We start from the raw sequence: 9,769 nt of genomic DNA on the forward strand, positions 1-9,769 counted from the left end.
CGGGATCTGACTGAGGATCACCCAGCTTCTTCCCTCTCGGGTGCCATGTAGCGTCACGCCGTTAGCATTGTTGACATCAGACACATGTTCGATTCAGGGGCTTAAGCGGGCCACTATCTAGCATCATGAAATAACCGCTCCGGAGATTGCTAAGATTGCAATGGAGTTCACGAAACCTGACGGTGTCGCTAGGTGTGTATTGTATACAGGGCGCATGCCTTAAAGTGAGGCAACTAAATATCTCGAGAACGATGCATCGTACGAGAAAAATGTTCTCGGTGAAAAGCTGATATTAGTAAAGGGGACATCCATCAGTGCTACAACTAGCCACCTCCTAACTACCCCTCCTGCGTGCATAGGGTCACTTTTGTATTTACAAATCGGAACTCCCCATTTTTATTGCATCTTCATATTCTACGCCAAAAAATACGTACAATTTTCTCAAACCATTGTTTCTCAACCGTGGTAGATGTCGCTGTAATCTATAAATACCATGTCTGCCTGTTTTGGCAATTAAGGACCGATGCATTGGATTTTACATTTCTAACGGTTGATATTTATGTTAGAAGTCAACTTACGTGTTTCAAATTTGATAGTATAGTGCTATATGGTTAGCTGTTTCAGTGTCTGATAAGATAATATGATTAGCGTGATCCAGGAATGACGACGTGAATTTAATAGTTTTCTGTTCCCATCAAAATGTTTGATATCAGTGAGTCCCCTTGCCTCTCACCAATGGTGTGTGTAATTTCGGTGACTATCCAGGACAGGTGCACCTGTCACTATCACTCTATGGACATTTTACCTTATTACAGTGGCTGTGATTTGTATTCCGCCAGTAGCCGCGAGGGGGTCAGCGCGAGAGTTCTGGTGGTTGAATGGAAACACACACCAAAGTCAATCACTCTGATGGCAGGATCCGAGGGAGGTCACCGGAATCAGGCATTCTGATCGATTAGGGACTCGTCATAAGCAATCCCCAAGGGAACAGAAAACTATGTTACCATAAGGGCAGCTTATTTGCAAGAAGTTTCAATGCACAACTATATCATTTGTACTGTACAACACATTTGCAACACTCAAGCAACGTTTGACGTCAGTATCAACCGTTAGAACACAGGTTTATATTAACATAGTAAATTGAATCTAGAATAAAATGTGTCGGTTCCTACTTGCAAAAACTCACGCACTCGTTAATTGTCGATTACAGCGCCAGCTGCCAAGAATGGGAAACCGTCACTTGAGTTAATCATATTTATTTTTTGGCGTTGAATCCGAATATGCAATAAAAATAGATGTGCCCATTTGAAAATACAAACTAATCCCCGCCCACGAAGGAGGGGTGGTTAGGTGGCCAGTTGTAGCATAGACGGACGTCCCCTTTACGAATATCAACTTTTCACCTAAATCGTTTTATTGGTACCATGCAGCGTTTTCGAGATATTTTGTTGTTTAAAGTTGAAATACACACCCTGTTTAGTGTACCAACGCACCTCAGCTCTGTCGGAACGGGCCTCCAAAGGTCCAACGGCACCGACCGAACGCCATGTCATCCTCAGACGATACGCATCACTGGATGTGTATACGGAGGGGCATGTTAGTTTTCATGACTGGAGCTGCTACTTCTCACCAAAGCAGCTCCCCAATTGTCCTCACAAGGGCTGAGTGCACTCCGCTTGCCAACAGCGCTTGGCAGATCAAGATGGTCGCCCACCCAAGTGCTCGACAGTGCTTAATATTGGTGATCTGACAGCAACCATTGTGAACATTACGACGAGGCATTTGCATGTATATTGTATAGAAGTATGTAAATAACCAATGGGAAATATAGTAATATACATCTATTATATAAAAGTTTCCATTAAAGTGAAACTAAAAATGACTTTCTAAAATAACCTTGCAAAAAACATTCAGAAAGACAGGAACTGTCGATGACATGCCTCGATCAGGCCGGCCAAGGCTACTACTGCAGTGAATGACCGCTGCTACTATTGCAGTGAATGACCGCTGCCTACTGATTATGGCTCGGAGGAACCCTGACAGCAACGCCACCATGCTGAATAACGCTTTTCGTGCAGCCACAGTGACTCAAAGTGTGTGAAACAGGCTGCATGATGCGCAACTTCACTCCCGACGTCCATGGCGAGGTCCAGCTTTGCTACCACGACACCATGCAGCGCGGTACAGATGGCCCAACAACCTGCCGAATGGATAGCTCAGAATTGGCATCACGTTCTCTTCTGCGGATGAGTGTTGCATATGCCTTCAACCAGAAAATCATAGGGAACGTGTTTGGAGGGTACCCGGTCAGGCTAAATGCTTTAGCCACACTGTCCAGCGAGTGCAGCAAGATGGAGGTTCCCTGCTGTTTTGGGGGGAGGGGGCATTATCTGGGGCCGAGGTTCACCGCTGGAGGTCTTGGAAGGTGCCGTAACGGATGAACGACACATGTATGCCATTCTCCGACTAATAGGGCAACCATGTTGGCAGCATATTTGCGAGGCATTCGTCTTCGTGGACCACAATTCGCGCCCCCATCGTGCACATCTTGTGAATGACTTCCTTCAGGGTCCGCAGCTCGTGGTCGTGCAGTAGCGTTCTCGCTCCCCACGCCCGGGTTTCCGGGTTCGATTCCCGGCGGGGTCAGGGATTTTCTCTGCCTCGTGATGACTGGGTGTTGTGTGATGTCCTTAGGTTAGTTAGGTTTAAGGAGTTCTAAGTTCTAGGGGACTGATACCCGTAGATGTTAAGTCCCATAGTGCTTAGAGCCATCCAACCGCTTCCTTCAGGATAACAACATCGCTCGACTAGAGTGGCCAGCATCTTCTCTAGACATGAAACCTATCGAACATGGTAGGGATAGATTGAAAAGGACTGTTTATAGACGACGTGACCCACCGACCACTCTGAGGGATCTACGCTGATTCGCCTTTGAGGAGTGGGGCAATCTGGACCACCAGTGCCTTATGAACTTGTGAGTAGTATGCCACGATGAATACAGGCATGCATCAATGCAAGAGGACGTGCTACTGGGTGTTAGAGGTACCGGGGTCTACAGAAATATGGACCACCAACTCTGAAGGTCTCACTGTATGGTGGTACAACATGAAATGTGTGGTTTTCATGAACAATAAAGAGGGCGGAAATGATGTATATGTTGATCTCTAGTGCAGTTTTCTGTACAGGTCCGGAACTATCGCAACCGAGGTGATGCAAAACTTCTTTTTATGTGTGTATAAGCTGCAAAGTCTTGTGAAGCCCTTCCTCTCCTTCCTTAATTGTCAGATGTGGCGACAGCCAACTTCAAACGCTGGAGTTGGGAATATTTGTAGCTTGATGAATATCTTCTACGAACGTACCTAATAGTCCCTACTGCTGTAATTTTTTTAAAGAAATTAGTAGCGGGCATGTATAGGTACGCAACAGACACGAACAGGTGGTCAGTCACAGTCTTTTCCTGTCAAAACTCTACAGTGCACACTCTGAGGCCATAATTTTGTGTCTCCCGTTCTTTAATACACCCCTATAAATTACAGTGAGTACAAGAAGTATTTGATCCTGAATAGACGGAAACGAATAACGACGGATAACGCCTACGTGAATGCTTTCGCAGTTGCTTTGTGCTTTCGTAGTAAGTGTGAGGATGATGCATAGAAATCTAATAGAAAGTTCCAATTTAATAGGCTAGGGCAAGAGATCGACCAATATGCACACTCCTCGATCACCCCTTGCCTTAGGTGCACGTCATGGTATTCGGTAAGCTACTGATTCTATAATGTATTTTAATGCTTCAGTTCAGAGTGTTCTGTTTCAGTCCCCGTCTCTCATTTCGTCAGGTTGATACACAATTTGGTTCCGTTTTGGATGCTTTGTGTGAGTTCTTCTCCTCAGCACTTAACAGTGGTTGTCCGTCTACAAATCTGGGGTTTACATTCACTCGTTTCTCTCATAGTTCTGACTGTTATCGTTTTCCTGAGTACTTCCACAGTTATTTGGACACACATTTCATTTCAACGTTTTCATTCTTTTTTTGTTATTTTTCCCCTCGTTTCTCTGGAGAGACTTGATTTAATTTTTACACGGCTGCACTACTGATATCCTTATATACAGGTAACTCTAGACTTTCGTGCTTTCTCCTTTTGTTAGTATTTTAATTTGCAAAAATGTCAGAAAATTTGATACACTAAGAAGCCTAACTGTACGAACCTCTTATCATAAATAAGTAATTTAACATCAGACTAATGATTTAAAGATTCAAAATTGTTCCAATGGCTCTGAGCACCATGGGACTTAGCAGCTGAGGTCATCAGTCCCCTAGAACTTAGAACTACTTAAACCCAACTAACCTAAGGACATCACACACATCCATGCCCGAGGCAGGATTCGAGCCTGCGACCGCAGTGGTCGCGCGGTTCCACTCGGCCACTCCGGCCTGCGATTTACAGGTATGTACATGATCTCCCACTTCAGTAACTCAATAGCTCTGAGATATCTCAGATTTTGCCGACCGACCGCTTTGCTGTATGACACGTATATGTGAAACTCAGGGAAGTATGTCACTCTTCACTCTTCGAAGATCAGTCACTCTCTCCCACAAGTGTTATGGGATTTATCTTTTGAAATGAACCTTGTTGTGTTATCTGTATGGCAGTACTTCGGTTTGTGAAACCATGCTAATATCTAAGTAGCTTTTCAGAGTATCCTTAACACTTAGTACTCTAGAACGCATGTTATGCCTCTCACCAATGCAGGTTGCCATAATGCAGGCAACTAATTTAGCGATGGGAACTTTCCTAAAATTGCATTTTTCCATTCAGCACGGCAGCAATGCCTTTCTCTTGCATATTGTAGTCTATGGAGGCAGTAGTTTCAGCACAATGAAGCGTGACGCAATGGTGTGGCTAATAGCAGGCCATCAATACCATACAGGGCAAAACCCTAGTGGCAGACAGGTCTAAGTGCATTTCGGTGTACCAACGTAGAGTGAACAGTGTGAACGAAGGGGCGTGGCCCATTACTACCATGCAATCAAACTGGCAGTTAGTTCGTGTTGTAATCACATTGTATTTTCCAGTACCTGCTAATCACAACCTGAGACCCACCTCTATCCATTAATCCCGCATTCGCTTCGTCAACACCATGTGCGCTGTAGAAGCCGAAATTTTCTCAAGTGACAAATTTATTTACTTCCCGTGCTGAAATTTTTATCATTAGCAATTATGTCATGTTTCCACTTCATATGACAACTCTTAGCCGTGCGGTCTAAGGCTCCTTGTCACAGTTCGCGCCCCCCCCCCCCCCCCCTCCACTCATCGAGTCCTCCCTCGGGCGTGCGTGTGTGTGTGTTGCCCTTACAATTAGTTACGTTAGGTTAAGTAGTGTGTAAGCCTAGGGACAAATGACTTCATAAGTTCGGTCCCATAGGAACTTACCACATTACCACAAAATAAAGACTCTTTACTAACTTAGATTGGTGTAACACTAAGCTATTTCCTCTATCTTCGGTTAGCTACACGATCGTCTTCTGTCTCCATAATCTATACATTGCAGAACGACACTGCTGATCAACAATCATCACCGAAAGCTTCGACCGTCCAGTCAAGCTAAATAACGACCCTAGCATTAAGATTTCGAATACTGGTGATGAAACTCAGAGCCCACACACAGAGATAGGACTTGTACTTCCATTCTTCCCATACCCAAAATAAATTTGGACAATCACTATCGATCTCAAATATCAGTTCTGATAAATTCATACATCACCAAAACAAATATGCGTCAGTGTGACTTCTAGAACCTATACTCTGTCCCGGAAGAGGAGCCACAGCCGACTCGTCGATTCGACGTATTCTTAGCGGCCCCTGATATATTTTAAGATTTATGAACTTAAGCTAATCGGTGCTGTAGCTACAGCTTGTTTATCAGTCGTCACTATTGGGAGCTACCGCTACAATCCCTCTCACCACTGCACTTTATCACAACATGGTTCCGAAGTCGGAAACTGCTGATGAATGTCAACTCCTAGCACAGATACATAATTTACAGTTCCTTCATTCCTTCCTTACTCGAAGTGTAGCTGGTCCTATCTACTTACATTAGTCACAGTGCCCTGTGTGTGTGTGTGTGTGTGTGTGTGTGTGTGTGTGTGTGTGGGAGAGAGAGAGATAGAGAGAGAAGGGTAGGAGCATGGAAAACGGAGAAGGGTAGAAGTGTAAAATAAAAGATTCAAAACAAGAAAAGTAGATCTTATTTTTCCTTTTATCCTAGACGAGAGAGATAAGGTATAATGCAAGGACGTTTTCAGAGCGAAGAATGAGTAACGAAAAGGGGGGTTTTAAAAGAGAACTGTTTCATAGCTTTTGAGATGAATGACAGTAGAGGAAAATAAACAAGGAGGTATAGGGAGACATTACAAGGAAAAATATAATTTCAACGAAACGGTCTTGATTTATTTATTACCTTTTTAGAGGATGGAGTAACAGGTAAGTGGGACGAGAGTGTAAGAGAAGGAGAGTGACAGATGGAGAAGTCAGAGGAGATATCAAAGTTGAATAAATATCTGAAGAGATATTTTACATGTTTTTGGGAGAATGCAAATGGTAGCAATATAAGAGAAGAGGGAGTTGAATCTGAAATAACGAAATACAACCTTAAAAAGGACTCTCTTAATTCATTAGTTTCTATTAGTATGTAGGGAATGAGCTAATTAAAGATGTATGTATCATTTCAAAAATATATTAAAATGAAACTTGTATAATTGAAAACACAACTTAAAGCAAAACCAACTCGTATTATCACGAGTTCGATACTTTTCTGTAGCCAAGACATCTTCCACTGGCTCTCACTGATAGAAAAATGAGCGAAAGAAAAATTAAATAAAACAGAATGTTATCAGTGCTCCAATATCTTGCCCAGAATGCATCAGCCTTTCTAACTTCAGTCTTGTCTCTTGGTACTGAATCTATGAGGCGTTGGACGTAATTGCCAGAAGAGGTTACTCGGTCCCATGCTTCAAGAACTCAGTCCGAAAGTGCGTCAGCAGTAGCCTGTTAGTATTGTGGCCAGATGTCTGACAGTGATTGTGCTACCTCAGCCCACATCATCTCCATTGGATTCATGTCAGGGGGCCGTGGCGGCCACTCCATGACGTTAATGCTCATGTTCGACAGCTGCTGCCGAACGAATATGGACTTATGCATAGAAGACCGAACTTCCTATAAAATGAATTATATTCCATTGCATAATATTCACATTGGAGGCAGCATTATATTGTTCATTACATGAGCATACTACTTGCTGTCAAGAGTTCCCTCAGTTCTGTGAAATACTCCTGCTTCTCTTACCTAAGTCCTGCCCCAGCAGACAACCGATATGCGCCGCTACTTCTTTTTGTCGCCACACATCTTCACGATGTTTTGTCCTTCGTGACCGCGTTCAGATGGAGATCTGCGAATGTCAGTCAATATAAAACATTTTCCTCAGTTTCACAGAGAATCTTTATGCGTGCAGTCCAGCTTTCATCAACCTTTAGTGAAGTTTCTCACTAGAAGGAAGGATGCTGGTCTTTCGCCGCTACCTGTTTCGCGTTGTTGCAGTAATACCGAAATATAAGGCAGAATAAAAACATTACGATAAAACTGATATTTACAAAAGTAGTAGGCGCATGGATAGACGAGTAGTAGGATAGTTCACCCGCCTTTTTCTAAAGATCATTTCAGACATATGCATTTTTGCTGAAAACCTATTAACCTGCGTATATAAGAAGGACGATTATTTTTGCGCCGTGTGGAGTTGTGCATTTCAAATCATGTAATTTATTACCAATACGATCATGTACATATTGCTTGTCATCGCTGATGTATTTTGTGACTTATGTTATTAATTACACATTAGCACATAACATATATTATGTCCCCCTTTCCACCATTCCCCACTTTTTCGATCTCTCACTTCCAGCAACGAATCTCTCTGTCCTTCCTCCCTTCTCGCCCTCCTTTCTACCTTCCCCCCCCTCTCTCTCCCTCTTCCTCCTTCTTATTTCAACACCCTCCCTCATTTGCATGTCTTGCAGTTATGCCTATTCCCTCTTTACCCTTATCTACGCACCTCCTCCATTTCCATCGGTCACATATCTCTCAAGTTGGCTATTTATGTCTTGTTTTTCTAATTTAAATCTGCAGTCTGATATTTTACACGTACACTATTAACATTTTATTAATTAAATGTCCTTTTGTAGGTACAAATGTCATTTTCATTGTAATGGTTGTGCTCTGCCTTATACTGTGGTATTATCATAGCAAATTAATAATTTTGGGTTGATATCGTTTGACAGTATAATATACCATCTTACGATTAGTAGTCTATGACCTACCTACGTCATTGGACATTAGTGCCACGTACTTGGATCATGTAATATTTACGAAACGTTTTTTGATGTTTAGTTTATTATGTTATTAAAATAGATCATTACAATCTATTCCCATTTGCACTCATGTACCACTTTTCATTCTGTCATCTTACGTATTTCACAATGGTAGTAAATACGACACAGTGCCACCATGTTTACCCTGCTGCCATAATGGCAATTTTGTCTTCATATCCTGGATCTGTGGGAACTCGCTGTCATGTCATGTTATGAACACATCTAGTATACCTCTTGTCCTTGTTCTACCTTTGCACGTTGGTACGTAGGAATTGACCGTTAGCCCTTTTTTTAATGTTGGTTTGCTACTACCATGTAAATAGTAATGTATTTTTGTATAACAATTTGTTTGTTGTATTTCTAATTTAGATCTCTGAAGGTGAAAATAATTCCGAATCGTGATCAATTAAATCTTCATCACCTGCTGTATGATATTTTATTCGATCTAGCCAGATTAACAACAGATCTATACATAATTACTAGAATAATTGCTAGACTCCTACATGACTTTCTCACACGTTTACTAATTTCGTGGTGCTAATTTTCATTCCAAAACCTGCGAAGTTATTTTTTCAGGTTGCAAGAGACGAAGATCAGCGATTTTTTTTTTTTTAAAAAAGAGGTGATAAACTTGGTCTTTAAATTTTAGTTAAGCGTGAACGGTAGATAGTATATCATTATAAGCTCATTCTTAAAATTATATAGGTTTCTGTGCCTCATATTGGTTGGTATCTAAGTGCCGTCGCTGTGATCCGAACATTCAGCCTGGTATATAAGATGTAATAAAGTAAGCAATCCTCAGCACACTGGCAAAGGTGAATACAGAGTGAGCGTCGGATACTCGCATCTCCCGAATCAGTGACCCCCTCCTTTAGCCCAACGTCAAGCCCTGGTTCAGTTTTACTGCTACTGCCAAATTTTCTCGTTTTTCTACCATTTTGTCCACAGTGGCCCTGTGTTTTTGCTCTCAAGTATACAAGGAAGCATAGCGCTGAAAGAAGGGTTCATTCTGTAACTAGCTGTGAAGTAAAAGGAATAAGTGAAATGTCCGTCAACTTATTCTGTGTGGCAGTACCATATGATGACTTATGCGAGAACTTTTTCTGTGAAAAGGTAAAGAAATTAATCGTTGCACAAATTAAACTCCGGATGATGTACCAAACCAATGGGTTAAGAAACCACTTGATAAACAAGAAGAAATACCAAGAAGGAAAATAAGCTGAGTGTGACCATTTGCTGTTTGAAATTTGTGACGAATAAAGAATTTTGTAATATTATCTTATTAGTTTGTTTTGTGGTAAACAAATTTACTAAAGTCTACTGGTGATATGAGGGAGTTCAGTGGAC

The sequence above is a fragment of the Schistocerca cancellata genome, chromosome 4 (genome assembly GCF_023864275.1).
Source record: "Schistocerca cancellata isolate TAMUIC-IGC-003103 chromosome 4, iqSchCanc2.1, whole genome shotgun sequence".
Classification (NCBI taxonomy): domain Eukaryota; kingdom Metazoa; phylum Arthropoda; class Insecta; order Orthoptera; family Acrididae; genus Schistocerca; species Schistocerca cancellata.